This window comes from Coturnix japonica, chromosome 7 (genome assembly GCF_054131305.1).
Source record: "Coturnix japonica strain WE chromosome 7, WE-NBRP24, whole genome shotgun sequence".
NCBI lineage: Eukaryota > Metazoa > Chordata > Aves > Galliformes > Phasianidae > Coturnix > Coturnix japonica.
The window spans coordinates 19,385,619-19,409,322 of NC_140669.1; the positions used below are offsets into that span (position 1 = coordinate 19,385,619).

The 23,704-nt window shown below is 35.8% G+C and overlaps 1 protein-coding gene across 6 annotated transcripts in view; it reads right to left on the minus strand.

Moving 5' to 3' along the window:
* LOC107316667 (uncharacterized) overlaps positions 1-23,704 on the minus strand; it is a 365,025-nt gene that overhangs the window by 301,291 nt on the left and 40,030 nt on the right. The window lies entirely within an intron of this gene.

Consider the following 23,704-nt stretch of genomic DNA (forward strand, 5'->3'; position numbering starts at 1 on the left):
TAACTGTGCAAATGCCAGAAATTCTTTCCTTTTGATTTACAGAAACTATGTCTATGTGAGTACATTTTCTGGATTTTGCACTAATCATGGGCCTGCTCTGCAAATATCAACTCACCAAAGACCTGTTATAACAATTTACCACCACTTATGAGTCATCATACAATAATTTACAAGGTTGAATTGCAGTTTTATAGATGTAATTATTACCACAATGAGTACAGTAAAGCGCTTTTCTGTGTTATTTCCCATCACACTGCAAAACTTTCCTTAAGATCACAGTACAACTGAGCAGATAACTAAGATCAGTATCAACAGAGAATTCCACATACGTAAGAATATAAACCAAAATATACTGTTTGTTTATGTATAAAATTTCTCTTCTTCTGACCCTTCTGTGTGAATATTAGGCCAGCGGCTGCCTGGGAATGAAGAACTGCATTTCAAGTTTGATTCTTTCAGGGTCTCTAAGAAAGTCTTTGGCAGAATTCTCTCAGCTTCCTAACTACAAGCACAACAAAAATGTTTTCTGTTTTTTAAGTGATTTTTATATTATATTCAGAAGTTATTACTGTTCCAAGGCTTTAAGGTAGCTCACATGGAGCTATCTCAAGAATATTCACGTGCTACTTCTATCATGCACTTGTTTCCCCAATACCCAAGACCTAGAATACAAAAGAAAAACAGCGCAGACTCTAAGATGGCTGTTTCTAATAGTTACACTTCCCTAAATGAATGGAACTCAGTCATACATGACTGTGCCTCCAAAACACAGATCCTTCTCAGAAACTTATCTGAATGAAGTCAGTAAATTTCCACAAAGAATGAGGATAACCACAAAACGTGTTCTATTCCACTCCCAATGCAACATACATTTCTCTAATACTGATAACTCTAAAAAAAGCACACAGCAACTTGTGGATATTAAAACAAAATCTCAAGCAAAACAAGACATTCCATTGCATATGCTTCCTCCCTGGGGAAAGGATGAGAGAACAATTAATATATGACAGATATTGGTCACATTTCTTCAGAGCTGCTTCATGAGCCCAGAACTATGACAAACATCATTTAAAAACCTAAATATACATAACAGAACCTTGGAATTAAGTATCTCCAGAGAAACCTAGAGCACCATAACACCATTTCTCCAGAACCATTTGTTCTGATCAGAAGTTCTTCAGTGATAACTACCCATACTATCTCTGTTTAGATATGAAAGACTGACATATTGAGGTCTCTTATATCTTAACAATTGCTGTCACTGGATTTATGCTACATCTGAATAAAATTAAATATCATATTTAAAAGAAAATTTATTGAAGCATTAAAGTATGGCTTTTATTAGCTGACATGCTACTAGCCTCCAGAGAACACTTTGTCCCTTTTATTTTCATGTCCTTACATGTATATCCAATGTTCTCCTTTTAACCATCTATGTCTTCATCTATGTATGAAGACAATCTGCAGTTTGTGGTGGGCAAACCAGACAAGAAGTATGCTTATGATAACCTACACCACGATAGATATGTATGAAAACTTACTACAGGAATTATTCTTTTAAAAACACAAATATATAAAAAAGAAATATCACCTAAAATGTCAATTGTATGGCATCCAAGCAGTGAGTGTAACTCCTTTAAACAAAGAGTTCATTTATCTGGGTGAATTTTCAGCCTATGGCCATTAAAATGAACCTTGCAATTGAAATTATAAGCCATTCTTGCCAAGAAGTTTCTTAACAAGAAGTTAAGAATAAGGTTGATGGCATCAGACACAATCAGATTCATGGCATCAGAAACACATTTATTAGATTGGCAGTAATAAACAAAGTAGAATTAAAAACAGCATTGGACCAGAACTAAACTTGTATTTCCAAATGTCACTGAGCTTTGAAACATCATTGACGTCCAAGCCTAGTTCCGTGGATAAGACTCTCCTCTACCGTGTCAAAATACCAAGGACAATCCTTAACTGAATGTGACTCCAGATACAGGTGAGGACAAGAAATGCATGGCTTGCTACCACGCAACAGATTTAAATACAGTTTAAGAGGAGAAATGGATGAACAGATGCCAACAATAGTGCTAAGGATATTATTATGCTAAAGTAACAGACCATTTTACAAATGAAAAAAAAAAAAGGTTCTTCAAGTATATCCCTCAGTTTTGCTGGGGGAAAAAAAGAAAAAGGCAAAAAAAGTTAAAACTAACTTTCTTGAGGGGAATTTCTAGGCCCAGAAAGAATCACAAGCATTTGGCAAAGATAAACACAAGAGCCAGCCGGAGGCAGCCTTAATATATGGCAGGGGGAAGGGAGGAAAGGAGGAGTTCTATCATTTTGTCATTTTGTGTTTTTAGTTATTTAACAAATGTCCAGATTACTGAAAAGAAATCAGATGGATGTAATTATATAATGAGACAATGCCAGCCACAGTAACATTGGAGCTCTAAAATAAGCCCAGAGCTCCCTCTCAGGCAAAGTAGTGTTATTACATGTAAAAAACAAAAATAAAAATAATAATCAATTTCACGTAAACTCCATTCCTTATTTTTCATATTAACTTACCACTTAGATACCTAAAAGGTGTTCCTCTAAAAAAAAAAAAAAAAAAAAAAAAATCACATCTGATCATTAAAGGAAGATTTTAGACTTCCTCCCTTTTGTTCTTTCTACATATTTGAATTTTTCATCAGATACTATATTAGTTCTACAATTGTTCTTTAAGTGAGGTTTTTCCAAATATTGTATTGCTTTAAATAAGATAAAACAAAGATAAATCACATGCAGAAAGCTGCTGTTTATGAAAGCTGTTGACTTCAGATGAAACAAAAGTAGGGTAGATGAAAAACAGACAATGCTTTTAAAAATTATTCTTGCTGAAAATTGATTGCTTTCCTTGTAAGAATGCTATGTGTATTACTACCATCTCAGCTAATGTAAGGAAGACTATAATTTTCACTATCTTGATAGAGAAACAAGTGCAGTAATGGAGAGACTCATAACTGCTTTGTTCCAAACCCGTTCCAATATTAAATGGAATGTGCCTTCAATACAGAACAAATTACAGAAAAATTCAAAAATTCTCAAGCCAACTAACAAATAAAGAAAGCTAAGTATTTTTCATAGAGTGTGTAATTAATCTGTTGAATTCATATATATCTTAAGCTCTAGGTTAATTGGGTAAATTGAAGATGGCTAGTCACATTGCTGGCTAGTAAGCAGTTCTGTTTTTTAAAGGTTTCAGGTGTACTATTGACTTCATACAAGCATACTAAGGAGAACAGAGGTAACAAGAAAGACTCAGCAGAAGGCCAGAATGTGGCTAAGGAAGATACTAGGATACAGGAATATGTCATGTTTTTATGATTTTTGCTTACTGGTATTCCATGTCATAACATCATGTAGTTCACTGGGAGTTAAAGTGTTAATGCTCCAGTTCCAGGTACCTGCCCGGAAGAAAAGAACTACATTCCCCAGGGGGTGTTGCGGTCAGAGAGGAGATATAATTCCTGGCAAGGTCACCTGATGGGGCTCTTCGGTTCTTCGTGCTCTTCTCCTTCATCTCTCCTCACTGCTGCCCATCCCAAGTGCACGTGTCACTTCAATATTACTGTAAGGCCTACAGCTTTCAGATACTCTCTCATTATGTTTGATTCATTAACTTCAATTCTAATTATATTGTATTATAGTGTGTTATCTTGCATTCCAATACTATATTTATTAAAGCTAGTTTGTTTCTCCTCAGATCGTTGCCACTGTTTTCTAAGTATTTTTTACAAAGCATTTATTATCATGCCTATCATTCATTATAAAAATAAAGGAGACTTTTAATCCACTCATCCATTGTTTTTCTTCTGCATGTATCTCACCTGCCATTTCAGAGTTAGATCACCCACTATTCTACGACTTTTAAAGAAGTGACTGGCTGTTTTGCAAAGTACCAGGAAGCAGATGATTGATGATATGGTATCATGGTACTGATGTTCAAATTATGATTAGTCTATGCATAGGTTATTTTACATCTTGTAAAAGTCCCCTCTTACTATGCCAGGTTAAGCTATCTAAATATAATAATTTAAATGAAACTATAAAAATAATCATCATGATCTTGTTTGTTGTTAAGACAAATGATAGTCACTTTTTTTTTTTTTCTTGAAGGAGTAAGCACATACTAAACACAGGATGGAAAGGAACAAGTCACTTAACATTTCTCAAAGAAACTACTAAAAGCATATATTCCAAAAACAACCAATGTGAGAAAACATCATCTCATCCACTTGCTGCTACTAATCATTCCGCACTATCCAACTTTCTCTATCCCCCTTACTGTGTACCCCCAAGCTTGTTATTCCTCTAGGGACGTCTTGCTGGCTTGGGGTTAAATCCAGCTGGACTTCCACTGAGAAATCAGCAGGAATTTGAGATGTGAAAGGACGAAATGGCCTCTAGTGTCCAGAAGTGGGAGGTGAGCCAGTGTGAAGAGCTCTTGCAACCAACAGCTGTATTTCATTTTCTCAACTTACTCTTGGTTTTTAATTACTGTTAAAAATACCATGCTATTTATTTCACTCCTTGCAAAGGCACACAATAATTGCTAGAGTTGAAAACCTGTGAGCTTCCCTAGGTATCCAAGAGGAATACAGAGTAAGCAGCAGTCCCTTAGCATGCCCAGTGGTTAGGCACACAACAAAAGGTGTAAGAAAATTGATATAAGAATGCACATTTTTTCAGCTGCCATTGCTGTTAATCAGTATGGGAAGGCAGAGGCAAACTGCAGCATTCGCCACATTGCTATGCTGCAGACCACAGCCTTCAGCCATCATGCTTTACAGAGATATGGCTGTTATAATCCTTCTGCTAAGCTGTCCAGCTTCTCTTTCTCCCCACCAGCTGAATTTTTGCTCAGAGTCTGTGTTTATGCTGAACATATTGAGGGCTTTGTCATACACCTCACTTTCTTACTTACAAAGCATTGCTACTACTTCTGTGTAGCAGCCCTACATTTCTACTCAAAATCATAAAGAATAAGAATGATCTCCCTTTCAAAGCACACTAGCTAGTAGCTGAAAATAAGCTTACAGCTGAGTGAAGGATTGTCATTTTCAGCTGTGAAATGCACACCTGAAATTACTTACAATTGTAATTAATTCCAAAAACATAAAATTAGAAAAAACACATATATATCCATACAAAATAATAATTCTCTAAAAGTCCATTCAAACAAAGAAACCACTGACAACCCTTCTTAAACTGTGTGTCAGCTGTTCATTTTCAATTTGCTGATGTTTCCCTTCTCTCTTTGGTTAACACTTTCCTAGTTATGCTCTGTTTCTCATTTTCCAAGAAGGCCTCTATTTATGAAGAGTCACAGCCATTTTCTTCAGGATGGAAATGCTGCCCTCAAGCTGCCATTGTAACCTGAAACAAGGATGCTTCATTGCTTTTGAAAAGACCCTGGGGACTCTAATTCGTACATATATTTATCTTCTTCATGATATACACACAGATTTTCATTGTGAAGAAAAGCTGTGTGATTCTAGATGACTGTGCCTTTCAGGAAATGAATGTCTGTTCAGAACTGAGATTAAACTGCAGCATTTGGGGAAAGAAAGAAGGAATCTTACCGCAAAAGCACTTTGGCTACTGTAAGGAATCAGACCAAATCAGATCATGTTTTTTGCTCTATTTCTTCCTCTTCATTTCATCTCCTCTCAGATGCCTGTTCCTTTACAGTACCCTGTCTCTGTCCCCTAAAATCAGCTGCTTTTCAGCTTCATTCTTGACCCTCAGTCATAATTTTATCATTTTTCTGCACACTATCCAGAATGTTCATCTATATCCACCTTTTTAATAGCATTGTTAATGATTTGAGGGGAGTAAATCACAGTCAAGATAATAGCTGCAAAAAATTAATAGACATTATTTTTATGATATAATATACTAGTATACTAATCATTTGAACAGTTAATTGAAAAGCACTAAATATTTTATTATGCATTCACTATTCCTTTTCCTTTCATCATTCACACTTCTGTTTTTCTTTATTTTTAGAACATTTCAACATACTGTTCTGTTCTAATTTACCTTCGAATGGAGCTGTTGCAACCTACTGACATCTAATAACAAAACTTTAAAAAATATTCAAGAAACTGAAGATTTTGTTGGACACTGAAGCAGAGGCAATAGAGAACACAGATTCCATTTCAGTAACTAGGAACAAGGAAGTAACCAGTAACAAGGAAGCCTGCCACTGAACCAAGTCTTATTTTATCAATCGCTTTTTGAAATTATTACATGAATTGTTGTCTCTCTGAAGCACACAGACACAACAAGTGAGCAGAGAGACTTAAAGGGACATTTGCTAGTCCAGTGAGGCCTCTATCTTGACTCCGTCATTGGCCAAAATCCCAGGTTCAGATCTCTATAATGGGATCTGTCAGGTCAAGTTTACTTTTCTGAAAAGTTGATCTAAGTTAATATGCATCATATGAAAATGAATTTTATTTATTTCTGTCAGAAGCTCTTTAGGGTTTCTTTGTTAGAGATTCAATATTAACTTCTCTCATAATCCTGGAAAAATGCACAGCACATCCTTCACACAGCCAATAGTTAGCAGAGTAATACACCAAAAATGATTAATTATGTTGTTTGGTATTTGTAAACACAGCCAGGGGCTTTCTTAAGTAACAGACTTTATTTATTAAATGCACTGACTGAAACAAAATCAGTGTAAATTCTATTCAGTCTGGGAGAGCTTTTAGTTTTTAAATTTTCACTCAGTCTAGCACTTAAGAAAATACTTCTCATGCAGATTAGAAGGCAAGAAAAGGCTTGTTGTTACATTAAGCGCCTTTAAAACACCCCGACCCCATATTTGTGCTTCTGCTGTCTTCCTGCAGGTACAGTCTCACTAACTCTGTCATGATCCTACGTTGTTTAATAGAGTTATACACTTACACCGCATAATCTGTGACACAGCATTTAATGAGGTGAATGCATGCAGTACTTTTCCACAGATTTCTGCCTCATTCAGCAAATGAATACTTATGCAAGCTTTTCTTTATATTCCCCACAGAACATGTATGCCAAAGAGATTTTTTCAGTTGCATTAGGCCTCTCTTGAGAGTTTGACAGAATATGAACGCTTTTTTCTTAAAAAGCAAAATAAAGCTGATATCTATGAAAAAAGGGCCTGTCACTTCCTGTGGTACAACTCTTTCAAATTTCAGTAGAGAGAAAAAAGCAGGAATTATCTACTGGTTACCAAAAATACCATAAGTAACATCTGATGCTTATAAAAAGTTGCTGTGAGCTGACTGACTCTTGGGTCACTGTCCATAGCACTTTTGAGCTTTTTACATTCAAAGCACTCTGTCTTCTGACTTTGTGAAATCCCAGATACATCTCCAAACATAGCTCTCAAGAGCTCTGTGGATCAGTGTCCGAGTACATAATAGGGTTCTCCCCACTTCATGAGTCTGTCCCCAGCCCATCAGCTGCAATTGCATATGGCCAGCCTTCCTTCCTCCTCCATCCTGGTATATGTTAAGTATATTGTAAGTATCTTAAAATTATTGTAAGAAAATAAAGAAATTTTATTTTCACTTTGATATACAAAAACATTTATCTCAAGCATATATATGAACTCGTATTGAAGATGTAATGGTATTTGCTTAGGCGTTTTGAACATCTATCCATGATCACACGTACAGCCACACTTACAATGGATATCTGGCAAAAAAAAAAAAACAACACCAGAGCTTTGACTTGTCAGATGTACAGAGCACCTGCAAATTCCTGGTGACATCAGCTGCTGGGATCTCAGTGCTTCTGAAATCTGAAATTCTGGCCTTAGTTTATAGACTGTCACAGGCATAGCCATTCTGTAATCAGCAGGTAGCATTTAGATGTACTCCAATGAGATAAAGGTGAAAAAAGGGAGGCAAAAAAAAGGTGGAGAGAGTGAAACCAAACTAACCAGAAAAAAACATTAGTTCTGCTGTTGCCACATGCCTTAGCAAAACTGCATTTGATTTTTCTCAGTTTATCTGATACATTTGACCCATAACTACCTCTTCCTTTCACATAAAGCTTGTTTAGCTCAGTGGAAGTACAGCTTTAAGTGCCAGTCCTTATGTTCAGTGTCACAGTGTGACTCTTGTGCTCACTGTAAGGACAACTTAAAAGCACCCCTCCTGGATAGCTGTGGAAGCTAAAAACGGCCTGCAGCTCTGGAGACAAACATGCACCGCAAAGCAGCTGAGTATCTGGCTCCACCACTGTGGTTCCCATTCACTGCATTGGAAGAAGCTGCTGGGCAGCAGGTAATGAAAAGAAATCCAACCTTCTCTCCAGAAAGACTCCTCTGTACTACTTAGTCATCTTCCAACCTACCAGTAAAATCCTTCTTTTCTGATATTCATCTTGCAATATCTTGTGACCTTGTAATCACACAAAATTACTTTTCATTTGCCCATACGTTTCCCATACAAAATCAAAGCTATTGTATGCATTCAAAACTAACCCCACCATCCAGGCCTCACCCTTCATACTCAGTAAGGCTTTTTAGATGCTAATTGCACTTTCCTCATATTCAGAGATCATAAGTGAAGATTCCCATCCAAACATGTTTTGCCTTTTTTTTTTCTCCTTCCTTCAGATGTATTGCATCTGAAGGTATGTACAATCCTTCATCGTTTTGGCACACTGCTTACATTTTGGGAAATATATGCAGATATGAACACGAAAATTAAGGAGTATGATGATAACAAGTAAGTAAAGACTTTTCACATCTCTTACTTTAACTTCCAAGAATCCTAATACTTAGCTAACAAGAACTCAAAGATAGCTTCTTAAGATAAGTAAGCAGGAACAAAGGTTGATGAATATCTTTAAATCATTAAAGAAGAAAATAAAAGAAAAAAGAGAAAAGCCCATGAACATTGACCACTGTGATTCTTAGCTTTAACTATGAAGACTTATGTCCTTGATATTAGTACAAATATCAGAAAGACTAACAACTCTAAGAAGAACTGCTCTATGAGAAAGGGCTAGTCCTGTCAAAGTAATGATATTACAGCAGTATATCAACAGAAGAACAGCCATACTAACATCTATCTAATCTCCCATCCTATCTTCTGTTACAGCCAATAAGGCTGGTTTGGGAGGATTATAAGTATATATCATACAAACTGATATTTCCCAGAATAGTCTTCCAGCTTCTACCAATCTGTAATTTAGAGATTTCTGAGCCAAAGCTGTATATTTGTAGTTAGCAGGTTTTTTTCCTCGCAGCAATTTATGATTTTTGGAAGCAAAATAATTGTGTCACATCTCAAATACTAAACCTAAACACTGAGGTAAGGAATTCCACTGCTCACTTTCTTCTGTGTGAAAGAGGACTCCTGTGTTTTTCAGTCTCAACAGCCACTCAATTCCTTTGGATTCCCATTCTAACTATAAAATACTATTTCAATCTAACTGTGTATGCTCTTGATAACTTAGAAAATATTAACATGGTGAGAGTTGTGATGCTTATTTATTTGTAGTTAAAAAAAATGTATTTTGACTTTGACAGAAATGTAACATTTCAAATACATGTGGTGGATGGAGCTGCATGGACTCAGGACCTGGTTAATTCACAGTTGTAGTCATGAATTCATTAGCTTTGTTATTCTACAAAGCCTCTGTCAATTTACCTGAAATGAGGGATTTCTGTCAAACCTGAAGTTTAACAGTGAGCTCTTACAGCTTTTCTCAGTGGTTTCAGAGTGAATGCTCTATGATAATTTTTTACCTCAGGCTGATTTTGATTTAGGTTAAAAAAAAGAAAAGCAAAAACCTAACAAAAATATCCAAAGTTCTTTCAAAACATGAAGTTGTTTACAATGTTCTTCCAATACTGAAAATTATTACAATGGAAGAGTGATTTCAGTTCTTAGAACTGAGCAATCAGAATGTCTTACAGAGAAGTCTACTGTGACTTGAGTGATTTCAATTCTCATTTGCAGAAGCTTGAAGAGGTTTGTCAGACAATAGCAAAAGAGGTTTTAAGCATCCAAGCACTTGAGGCCCTCTTGCTCAACACCCTGAGGCAGGCAGCCCTTCCAGGCGTGTTCCTGCTGTGTTAGCCGTGGCTATTCTGAAAGAGGAGCTAAAGATAACTTTTCCTTCAGAAGAAAGGATTATGTGAAGTTGTCCAGAAGGATCTTAGATCCTCAGAAAAAGAGAATAAAGCACTGCATGCCTTTGCTGTAACACACAGTTCATTACCAAAATGTTTTACTCCCCTCAAGTTATGGCAGATCTCTGAGAAAACAGTAACCTTACTTATGGTTTCTTCATTCATTCATCTACACAGTAGAGTCACCACCCCACCAGAAATCTTTCTAGAGAAAATCTGTGCTATGGAATTTTTGTTTTTATTACAGCACTTAAAAAACACTGTGGTTAATTAAGCACCTGCAATGCCTGTTCATCATTGTATATTAATATTTTTCCAATATTCATTCACACAATCAGTCTTTCATAAACTACACACCTTAGCACACTTGCTATAGAGGTTACTCCAAGTAATGCCTTCCATTTATTTCCATGGAAACTAAAGCAAATACAAAGAGCACAATAACACAGTTTGGTAGAGCAGATTCTCAGCTACAAAACACTACTTTTTCCAACACAGTCACTACCATTAGCCAAAAAAAAAAAGAACCTGCATGCCATGCTTGGAAAAATCATATCCACTCATATGCTCATATCCACTGTTTGATCTCCATAAATGGTGAGCGAGCACCAGTGAATGTCAGCAGGTGCAGTGTTTCCTTCATGTAAAAATTCAGTGACACATCTTCTTACCTTATGCACTTCCACATCAGATGCCATTCTGTCAGACTGCCCCTCTGCTGCCATCTGTCACAGGGAAACAACTGTAAAGGGACATTGGTGGAAAGGTTCAACCTCTACTGTCACACCACCCACATCTGCCTTAGACATCATGGGCCAACATAATAAAATAGGAGGCATTATTTTCAGAGCAGCCTTCATATATAATGTTTTAGAAACAAATCAGAACTTATACCTGTATTTCAGTCCAGAAGTTGAACTACAACTTACACAGACATATCTGAGCTTGCTTTGAGCTATCTAATAAGAATAGTGACAGCAACATTCCCACAGCAACTTATAGGCAAGCTGCCACATCTTCATATACATCCTTGCTAGGTTTTGTAACCCAGACTGAACTTTTTGCTTTGTAACTGCTCAGAGATATTCTTCATAGGAATGCTGCAGGGACCAAAACTGAATCAACCTTATGCTACTAAAGATAATCAGATTAGGATATAAATGAAATTTCTTCAGTGAGGCATTTTCTGAAACTGACAATAGATGCCCTCTCTGATAACTTGGCAATCTCTAGAAGCTATCAGTTCATTTTCAAATAAAATATTCAATAACAATAATACTCTGGGAAAAATATATTTAAAAAACCAGCTGTTTGATATGCAACTAAAGGGTTGAGATTGCTTTCCACTTCCATCACTACTCTTAATCATGTGACATTTGCCCCAAAGATAGCCCTATCGTTTGCATTACAATCTCTCTGTGCTACATGAAAACTTTGTTTTTATAATATTTTGACAGTAGTTAATGTGAATAAATATTATGTTCTAATAAAAAGTATCCTTATTGTTTGCACACAGTTCATTACGACTTTACCATAAGGGAGTTTCCAAAAAGTCAATCCATCAGCATCAGTAGAAAATAAACGTATACAAAGATACAGAAAATGTTTGGAGCTTGGTGCAAAATTAAAGCCTACTCCCTCAAGGACTCTTACAGCTCTTTCAAAATGTTTTTAAAGCATTTTCCTCTTCAATAGATCACTACAATGCCATGTAAATAAAACTGATTAATAAGAATTCAGTGAGGAGAGAGAGACATTTACCATAAAACCAGGAATGCTTTGAGCTCTGTAGAGATTCCTTTCTACCACACACAGCTCGGCTGGAAACATTCCACCAGTCCCACAATGCACATGTTTTCAATTACAAACTACAGATTTTATCAGAGCTTAAGTTAATTATTTTATACCTCTGAGATGAAAGCAATTCATGTTTAAAAACAAATATATGTATCTTCCTATTTTAAAGCAAAAATATTTGTGCTTCCCAAGAATGGGCTGTGAACTGTTTGAAATGATTTTTTACTTTTAACATCAGTGTGATAAGAAATCTATTCCTCTCCTGTGGTTTACCTCCCTTGTGTTATCAAGCCTTCACAGCATAATGAGATTAAAATTACATCTTGTGGCAGTCTATTATGCTCTTGTTATTTACAAGCTTAAAAAAAAAAAAAAAGACTCTGCACCAGCCTTTGTAAAAATGATCCAGCATGTGCTTTCTGCCCACTGCTGTTTTCAATGTCCAAACCGTATCAAAGAAAAACAACCCAAAGGAAATGAAGCAGTTTCTGTCAACATCCCCAGTGTACCATATGAAGTTTACATCCAGTATACTTGAGATTTATATGTTAATAATATCAGCTTGTATTTAATAAGTAAATCATATATATTGTTTTATAATGTTAAAAGAATTCATCAGTTAACACTGATAAATCTCTAAAATATATTACTGAAAAACAAAACCAAAATTATACAAGTGTGGATTTGGATTTTACAAATTCACTATTAATACATATAATACTCTGTCCAATAAATCAGTGTTTTTTTTGTCTGTCTTTTCTGAGAGGGAGGTACACAAGCCATGACATCACACTGTTAAAAACTAGTCAAGAGGAAATATGTTCTGCTACTTTTGGAAACTGCACAAATGTCTAAAAAGATTAACAAGAATTAACGAGGACTCCACTTCCATTACCAGAAGATTATTTTCTGTAAGGCCATTTGAAAAATAAAAACTTCATCATTTTGAAATAGGAGGTACCAGTTGACTGTAAGACATGTGGGAGGAGGAAAAGGAGACAGGTTGTTTTGCTCTCTTGCCGTGGAATTGCCACACAACTACAGGGAAACCCATACTGTGCATCATCTCTGATTGGTTTATCAGTCTTGGCAATAGGAAGGATAATATTTGCTAATCTAATTTCATATGGCCCTATGAGATTTACATTAGAAAGTGTTACATATATATGTAAAAGACAGCGATTGTCCTAAAGCAAAGGAATGACTCATCAGGACTGAGATAATTTGTGGCAAACACTTTAGCGTACTTGTTAGAGAAAGGAGGAAGACCATAACAAATATTTTCTGGCCAAAATAGTTGTACACACAAAGGTTATCTGGGAAATAATTCCTGCCCTTCTAGTTTCACAATAATTGTCATGTAAATTAAGAGATAAAAATTTTGCAGCTGGGAAAGTAAAAGGTTTCTTTTGTTTCTTGAAAGCCCCTCAGAGAAGTCTTTCCCACCTGACTAACATTGTGTTTGTTTGTGGACAGTAACAAGTAAAAAGTTTTCCTTTTCCTGTCAGCAAATGATGAATACATGTGGAACAGATTATTTAATACCACTAGACCACCAGGGAAGAAGATTTAGGTGAGCAGCAGCAGAGCTGTACCATTTATTTTTATTACCATGCATTAAAAATTACGTTTACAGATAATTGTTTTTCTCTCTCCAATAAACCAAGATAAAAAAAATGAGGGAGAATATTTAATAATACCAGACCACCAGGGAGGAATTTTAAAAGTTGATTTTTTTTATGGACAAATTAGATCCTTCTTTTCTTTCTTTTCTTCTAAATTTCCAATTATTTTTAAGTTCAGTTTGTTGAGAGAAAATTTGAAAATAGAATGACAAAATGAGTTTTCAGCTTGGGGAGTTTCACACAGATTAAGCTGTCCCTTTATAAGGGTAATTAGCTAATCAAATAGTCCCTCAACACCAGCAGTTTTACAACACCTGTGTAGCTGCCTACATGTTGTATAATGTTTTGCAGATGTAGTTCCTCCTAGGTCCAGTCCCATTGTTTTGTGTTCTTTGCCACTCCTGCTCCCACTGGAGGCTGATAGTGCTGCTATCTATTTCTGTGTGTCACTGAGTATAAAGTTATTGAACTTCACTTCCAAAAAAAATTGCATTTTAAATGAACTTCTATTTTCAATTCCCAATTCCAATTTGAAACTGAAGAATTGTGAGAAAGGTCACTCACTTCTGTGATGCTTCTTATGCTAGCAGTCACTCAAAATACTGGAAACATAGGTAGTCAGCTTGCCTATGCAAGAGCTCCAGACGATCTATCTATAAAAGAAATTTGGGGCCAAATTCTCAAGTCAATACTCATTAGCTAGACAAAGCTGATTTCAAAGTCTGTCGTGATTTTGCTTAAGTAAAAACAGCAAGTCTGTAAGGATCTGATAAACATGTGAATGCCTCAGATTTATAAAAAGAAATTAGGCCACTGAATGTTTAGCTGTTCTTTTGCTACAGTACGAAGGAAAGCAGATGCTGGAAGAAGAGTCCACACTGTTAAGTAGTACTGGTCAGGTTCACACTATTTTCAATTTGAACAAACAATTGTGCATGCACAGCAGGGCCAGAAAAACATACAGTGACACATAAATGTGCAGTGAACTTTTTCAGAGGTGCACTGAGTTTTTGAAATATAAATGCTGGCTACTCAGCAACCATTCAACTCCCACTGCCACTGCTTGCATCTCTGTTTGATAATTCACAAAGTGACTATATATTTTTTCTATTATACAACTTTAAAAAGAAAGTCAACATTTAGTACATACATTTTCAGCTCTCTACCCTGGTTATTTTATTTTCAAAATACAAGTGACCAATAGTTAGCTTAAACGACAACTACACTTTCCTTTAGAAGCACTTTTGTATGTTGCTCTCATTTGACCAAAAGACTCAAGAAACAAAGCAGATAGCAGTGTACAATGACATACTGCTTACCTTCTTTGTGTCTAAAGAGACAAGGACCTAGGCTGGAGAGCCTACTCCCTCTCATCTTTCCCTTTCCAGAATATTCAAAAGGTCAAGTAGGAAGTTCTGCTTGGAAGGCAAAAAGGTCCCCAGAAACACTAAAAGGGGCAAACAGAACCATGTAGGTGCCCAGCCTACAACAAAGTTGGATACCCAGAAACCAACTGAGTATATTCAATTTCTTTCCCCTACCTGAACTTCTTTCTCTTACCAAAGCTCTCCCCTAAATCTTACCTTCACATTGTGGAGGTAATTTCTTAGGCTTTCATAAACTGAATGCTAACATTTCTCAGATCCCAAGTTCTCCAGGGCTGGCTCCATCCTCATGAACAACCTTTTCAAATTCTCCTTAGCAGATCTACTGACCAGTACCACACTTTCAGATCCACATCTAAACTTCCAGTTTCACAATCATCTCCTCAAATCCCAGCATTCATTCTGTTCCTCCCTGTAAAGCCTGTACTGAAGTAGGATTTAATTTTGTCTACTCTGTTAGTCCAACTCAAGAGGTAATCCTAAGTTTACTAAAATTGATTAAAACTTCTCCACAATGTTTAGGAGGCTGTGTTTTCTGTTGTTTTGTTGTTGTTGTTTTAATTAAGACTTTAGCTTTGATTCTAACCTCTCTGTACTGGGGAAAAGCCAAAGAGGTCCTATACTGTTCCCAAAATGTAAAAGTTGCAATGAAACATGATGGCAAAACAACTAACTCTAAAAAAGACCCTCTCTATATATATGTGTATATATATATATATAAGATACAGGAAATTTCACGTATTTGCAGGCACAACAAAATATTGAATCCTAAAAGAAAGCCCTTTCTTTATTCTTTTTCAGATGTGGATGAGAGGGTAAAGCACTAAAAGCATGCATGTTCATAAGCTATTCAATATTATTCTGTGTTTGTAAATAAGTATGTTAAGTAACAAATAACAGGAGAGAAAATACATTTCAAGGTTTGAAATGAGAGGGAAAGTCCATGAAATAGAGGAATAGGACCTACATACATTTAAAAATAGCAAAAAACCAGACTGTTAGAAACATACGGACAAGGAGAAAAACATTCATTTTTCTTCCTTCTCCCAAACTTTGATCATAAGCAACATTCAAAAATCTTTCAAGTTCTCTAATAGCAGCATCAATAGTCTGATTTTTAACGAGGCACTAAATGTAACAGCATACATGCCCTTTCAAAATCAGGTTCTGTAACTACAGCCCCTGGAAGCAGTTTGACCTGTAAAGTTAAAAATTAAATATCAGCCCAATCAAGTGGCTGTGCTCCTCCCAGATATTTAGGACACTGAATTATAAGGTTTTCTGGTTCTTGAGATGTTGTAAGGGTTGTTTCACATTCCTTTTTTCTTGCTGTTCATTGAAGTACACGAAGAAAGCCAAAAATTGCAAATCATTCTGGCCAAAAAACAAGCTAAAACTTGGAAAGGCAAGTAGCATTGCAGTTGCCCAGAGCAACATCTAGCTGATGAATTAAATAATGTAGATGGACAACAAAGTAATCCCTATTCCCAAGGTAAATTCTGGTTCGCTAAGTAAGTTAGTAAGATCATCAATATCATTATTGCATTTACTTTACACAGCAGCTGCACCGTCCCTGCTGTTATATTTTATTTTGGCCAGTTTAGTAAGAAAATTTCACCATAGATTCTTAGAGTTGTAGGCAGTGATATCAAGGGAGAAAAGCAAACTGAGACATCGTTAATGGGTTTACAACACAATTTTATTCCAGCAGTTTTATGAAGCGAATAGGGAAAACATTTACAATGTTGACTCCTCTTCCTTTGCCCCTTGCCTTGAAACCCAGTGACTTTCTTGGCACCGGAACTGCGTCACTTGTATTTTACTTTAATCTTGCCTGTTGAGTGTGTGAAGAAAAAAGAAATTCTGGCAATGGAACTAATTTGTTTCTGAATTTTTAATGTTAATGAACACAGATTTATGTAATATTCATGATGCCTTTGCTTAGCACTTACAGTTCCTTAAAATGCAAGAGCACTTTACAAACAGACATAAAAATGGTATGTAAGAGTCGCATCATTTTCCTAAGAATATCTGCTTCCCCTACTGAACTACAGAAGAGATCCCAAATATATTCAAAAATAACCTAAGTATTATTGTGTGAATGTAATTTGATACAGCCATCCAGATGAAATTATATTTCCCTACAGAAACTGTTGTATGTGCTCAAAGCCATGCATTAAATAATCCCCAAAACAACAACACATGAGACAGAACACCTCACTATAGCTTTGTTCCCAAGCCCCATAGTTCAGTCCTAGGGAATGGTACTGATTGCTGACCACTTGCTTCACACCTTTCCTTCATTATTGCCCCATTTTGTTTTACCCCTTTGGCAATATTTGTTCCGTAACAGGCCTAATTAAAGCCCAAGCTCAAGACATCTTTTCATAATTTTGTACTTCATTAGATATAATTAGATAAAGTTCAAAGCAACTTTCAATTGCATATCTAAGCAACATCTCTCTATGTCAGTTTTGGGCTATATTGTACTTGAAAATAAAAGTATTTCTCTCCTTGCCATGGCAAAAAAAATACAGCCTAAATCCCAATTGCCAATGTTTTCTTTACCTGCTTGCATGTTCCATGAAATTTGGAAGCATTGCTTTTTCTGGGAAGATGACATTAAATTTCATCTGTCATTTCTGTCATGCAATATGGGTAAAAGAGCTTGATTCGTGCATGCTGCATGAAGAACTTTGGCTGCTCCAATGATTTGTTGTCACTGACATACTAAGGAAACCATATTTGGTAAATTCGGTTTCTTTCCTGTTTCCCTGTTCTAACTTTATAATAGTCAAAAACAGCTGTGTGCATCGCCAATCACCTTCCTAAAGACTAACAGGTCTCCAACTGACAAAACTTCTATTCTGCTGCTAAATTTGTTTTTAATTATATTACAAGTAAGAAAAAAAATTGCCCCAGCTGTTAACACCGACTCAGAAAGGCCAAAAGGAGACATAGAGCAGACATTAGGAAATGGTTCAAAAACATCTAGTTCATCATGATTTAAGAGTAGATATTTCTGGCTTTGAGTGAACTCTGAAATATTCTTAGATGACAGATTAAACAATAGAGTTTGACTAATATTTTCAGATTATAATTCCTCAAATTCCACTACAAAAACACTGCATTTAACTCTGTGTTTGCAGGTAAATACTAAAGTATTTGTCATAACAACTTTACAGCTTTGTGTTTCACCTTGTCTTGCCTTGATTGCTGAAAGTAATAGGGTCTGCTTTATGATGCCCATAAATTGAGTCAATTGACTTATTCTTATATCCTGTTTCCTGAACTTAATGAGAGATTCTGCATCATTAGGAAAACACATCATCCTACAACAGGATCAAAAGCAAAGGAAGCCTGATAATAAGTCGTTTTGATTTCAGAGTACATTTGCAGGCAAACTTTGGTGTTTTGACCAGAGCTAGGTCAAGTAGCTAGCTTGGTAAGTTTGCTGATTCCTGTATTTAGTTGTAAACAACCCAGGAAACACAAGTGAAGATGAGATGTGTTACAATTGTAAGCTGGGTTTACTAATTATAAGCTCTAAGGACTTTATATGAAAAGATAACGAAATGCAGAAGTTTGAACAACCAGAAGTAGTAACAAAGCAATAAATTAAAGGAGCAGCATCTAATATAGCTAGAAGTTTTTTTGTTGTTATATTTGTAATGTATAAAAAACCGTAAGTATTTATTATATTATTATATATATATATATAATATTTAATAAATATTAAATATTATATTTATTATAGCACTGCCACTGAAACATTTGAACATATTATTGTAATCAAAAGTGTTTTTAAAAAAAAAAACACTTAAAAAAATATTCTTCCACTGAAAAGAACACATGAAGGAAAATGTCATCTATTTTATCAGAATGTGGTAGCAATAAAGAATGTGGAGTTGCATGTGCCATGAAACAGTGCAGGAGACTTCAATCTGTGGACTAATGACTTCTCTTCAGTATGCATATTATTGACAGAATAAACCACAAAGCTCAATTATGTCAAGGCCTACTTACTGTCCCACTACTTCCCAGAATCTTTACACTGATATTCATTAAAACTCCTGTAGAGTTCTACAGTCTCTCAGTAAATGCTATGCTCAAATCAGCCACTGTCCACCAACAACACCCAGTTCAAGTGGTCTGGACACATTCAGCATCACTTCCTGACTATGCCCAGTAAGTAAGAAACATACAAGAAAAAATAATTAAAAGTATTATTTCCTTACAAAATGTAGCAAGAGAATGTTCCAAAACAACATCTGAAGCCACGCTACCTGCATTTCACTTTGCTAAAACTTTGGTATTATTGTATTCCAAAAAGTACAGAAAAACCCAGCAACTATTTAAAATGTTTTCTTAAGCCAGTATGAATATGAATCACAGTTAAAACCAAGTGATATATTTGGATACCATATTATTCCTACTTCTGAGCTATGTGTCCAAGCCAAACATTAGCTTTCTAATGATATGCAGGCACCTGAAAATCAGCCTCTCTCTCTCCACACAAATGAGTAAAAGGACATTGAAGCACACCAAATCCTGTAATGCTTTCATGTAAAATTAACAATTCTGAGAAAGGCTAAAAGTTGACATGGTGTCCTAGATCTGGAGGCATTCAAACTGATAAAACAAGTGAGTTGGCAAAATAAATTGGCGGGCATTTGCAATCCAGAATAGAAGTGAAAACAAGTGTTGCTTCAGTAATATAGGTGAAAAGTAACAAGAATTTGGCAATGTGTCAGGGTGAAAAAGACTGGATTCTTGGCATGCAGCAAAGGAGAGAATGACAGAGACCATCCAGAGCCAAGCAAATAACGACACAGGATTTCAGATTGCTTAAAATCAGTCTAATGGATTTATTTTTAGGTGCAGACACTGTGTTTTTTATCATACAGGTGCAGGGAGAAAAATGTATTAAAATTTGTATCATGCACTCAGCAAGAATAATTTTGCTGTTACTCTTTCAGGCACTATGTAAGTAAGCCAGAAGTTACAAGATGCAACTGTGTAACTGTTCCCTAGGCCAACACAGTACCTTCAGTAAAAGGTTACAGCTCAGAGAGATGCAGTTCCTAGTTTAAAAAAATTACATTAGTAAATAAATTAATTGTGTGCTGAAATGTTGCACAGTCCCGGTTTTTGACCAGTTTAATGGTGTTGTGGTTAAGGTTAATGAGACGATTTTACTTCATGCAGTGCATCCATCACACAAATGGCTTCATTCACTATACAGTCTCTTAACAACAAAGAATATGTCCACTTTTGGAAACTGCCTCAGATCCTGAGTGAATCCACACAGATCATTTATAATGCAAAAGGTAAATAAATCATTGAAGTTTTTGGTCTAAAATTAAGTAAGCGTGAATGCTAACAAACATATAGGAACTGACCTTTCTTTGGAGTGGCTAAGAGCTTCGTATGTACTTAGCTGGATTAATTAAACACTGAAGTTAACACTGAGAAAAGTAGTTGTAAAACCCTATTGGAGTAGTTTACACACAGTAAAATCTGAGAGTTAGACTCTGAAGTTCACTCACGGCTCTTAAGAATAAGTTCTACTTTCTGTCTTTCACCTAGAACTTAGTGAAAGGCAACGTCATACGTGCCTTGTCACCCTAATTAATTTCTCTAAATGCAAAATGGGGCAACTTCAGCCCTGACCTCTTGCTGATTCTGGGATCTATTAATAAGAAGAAAACCTTGGTATTCTCTGAACAAACTGAATATGCTGCCTTTCCCTAGAGGTAGTTACTGTTCCTCCTCTGCACCTATGTGTTTATCTATAGGCTGAACACAAGCCAGTTATTTCCATAGTAACTGCTCTAGGAACTTTCAGGAAAAATAAATGTGCTGTATGTTTGTCATGATATAATACTATGTTAGCTGCATAAGCCAATATCATCTGCCTTCATGAACTTTCTAGACGAGACAGAAGGAAATTGTGCAAAGTAAAAAAGGGGATTAAATTCTACGAATTGAGAATGTGAGTGTTGTGCAAAAGTTTCATAAATCATACCTTCTTTATCAGAAATGCCAAACATAGTGTACAATCTTTACACTTGCTTCTTTTCTTGGAAATAACTTAAGGATGTTTAAAGGGTGTGGAAAGGAAGAAACTTTTATGCTAAAACACTAACACTGGCACACATTCAGACTGTTACATAAACCTACTGCAACCAGTTCTAGAATTCTAGGAGCAAATCTCATGTACTATGCAATATAATATGTCCCAAAGGGCTCAGAGGAAAAATTGTGAGGTAGAAAAACTAAAGGATAGGTTTGACTTTTGCACTGGACATAAAGTCTAGGATAATGCGTCCTCAACTAGAATAGTGTTACTAAATCCGTATCCAGCTTTTCTGAAATTCTTTTTCACACTAGCGTATTTATAAGTCCTTCTACAGTGCCTGACACCTTATTTAATTTTATAGATAGCCATGGACAAGGCTGTAGTAGTGAAGATATAGCTTTTTCAGATCATTAAGGTCAGTCCTAGAGGCAGCATGAATATGGAAACTGAGCTCTAAACCATAGGGAGGCGAAGTGTAGACTATCTGGACAAACTGTTGGTAGTGTTATTAGCCAGACTAATTGTTGTACATTAATTAGACAAAGCTTTTTTTTTTTTCAGAATTTGCCTCTTCCCTCCTATGTGTAGTATGCAAAACTATTTGCCTAATACCATAAAAATCTGATGGTTTATTAATGACTAATAAACCTCACAAATAGTGGATATTTGCATAATGATAAATATGACCAGCTAAATTAGGAAGGACCAGTCAGCTGGGAAAACTCTCAATTCCAGAGACAAAAACCATCTTTGTTTGATAAAATCATAACATTTCTTCTCCTGGGTGACTTCCTCCTAGAAGCAGGAACCATTTTTTTGTCAACATCTGAAAATAATATCCTCTTCTCTCTTCCAATATTGTACATACAAAAGCATATCACTCCCAAATATTTCCTAGAATATAAAACTTACTGTAATCCTCACAGTTCACAGAATTACTCAGAAAAACTACTCTTTGTTTTTCAGATCCAAAGCAGATCTAATTATTTTGGTTTTACAGATTGCTTCTAACCATTTTCACAGCTTTGTTGTCACCTTTTTCCAGCTTACATAATGCCAAAGACCAGGTGCAGAGTTTCAAGTTACACCATATGAACGTTCACATTAATTATAAGGTACACAAACGTTGCTTTGGCTTGACTTGTTTATTTTTTCCTAGCCAAAGAGATACTTTAAATATCTGCAATGCACTCTAGATACCTTCTTTTGGCCTGACTGCATACAGGAAATAGCTTTCAAATACCAAGAGTGCACTATAGTTCTCCAAGCTTCGAATACGGATATGAGATTCTTAACAAATTTTATCATCTTCTAACATGTGCCAAAGGGGAACACGTTGAATAGCTTGAAGTATTTGAAGAGAACGGAGAATGTGAATTAGTGTCTGGTTTTGGTCCTGAAGCTATGGGTGAGTATTGCCATGAATCACAGAATGGCTTAGGTTAAAAGGGACCTTAAAGATCATCTAGTTTCAACTCCCTGCCATGGAAAGGACTGAAAAAGAACAGTCACTCCTGGAGGATAACTTGTTTAAATAAAGATTCAAAACAACTGTACAACCAACAGACTAGTTTTAAGGAGCTCAAATACCCCTCAATGAAGTAAAACAACTTATTTGTGTACACAAGCATCTAGACACAGCACTGCACCAGGGGAACATGCACAGGCAGAAAAATGATTACCAAGGACAGGTATATCCAAAGCAAACAGAAGGTTGAGATAAATGCCTAGCATATATATTAAAAACATTCTGAAACAGCATCTAGTTTCTGTTTAGAAACTAAGTAATATTTGTAAGTAGTATTTGTTCATGGCCCTGCAGACACACAGATTTTTCGCTGGCTTTGGAATGTTTATGAAATTTTTTAAGTTGTCACGTTGAATTGACAAACCATATATATCAAGAAGACAATAAGTGAAAATTTGCTCTATTAGTTCTATGCAAGGCAAGAGATTCCTGAAGAGACTTCCTATTAATAATCCCCACCTTTCCTAAAAAGTTACATTTAAGAGTTCATTTCCAAATAGCTACACTTCTAGAACACATTTTAAAATATTCAGGATACCACTGTGTGTCTACATTTTATAGATATATATCATTAAAACCCCACTTAATCTGATGGGAAACTGGTAGAAAGCAACAGCAAGCTCTGTGGCTTTGAGAAGAGTGACCAAAATACAAGAAAACAGGAATGAGGCAAAGAACAACATCTCTACCAGAAAGGAGCTCAGTGATAAACAACAAGAGAGAAACAGTGATATCATACGGGCTGCAACACACTCCTAAATTAGAGTTTTGTCTCTCCCTTCACAGGCCAAACATAGCAAGGTAATATATACATATATATTTAAGTTGCTAGATTGTATATTTATGGCTAAGACATTTTAAAATAAATTCCATTATATACCTCTCCTACTCATTGGAGACCAGTAGCCAGTCTTAATATTTGTGTGAGAAAACTGTACATTGATTTAAATAATGTTCGTATTATTATATAAAGTAAAACCAAAACAACAACAAAAACACAACATTATCTTCTAAGAAAACCCAGAAAACGTCCAGAGAAGATGACTGAACAGAAAATCAGTGGCCTGGGATTGTAAACCTTACAGAGTACCCACACAGCAGCTA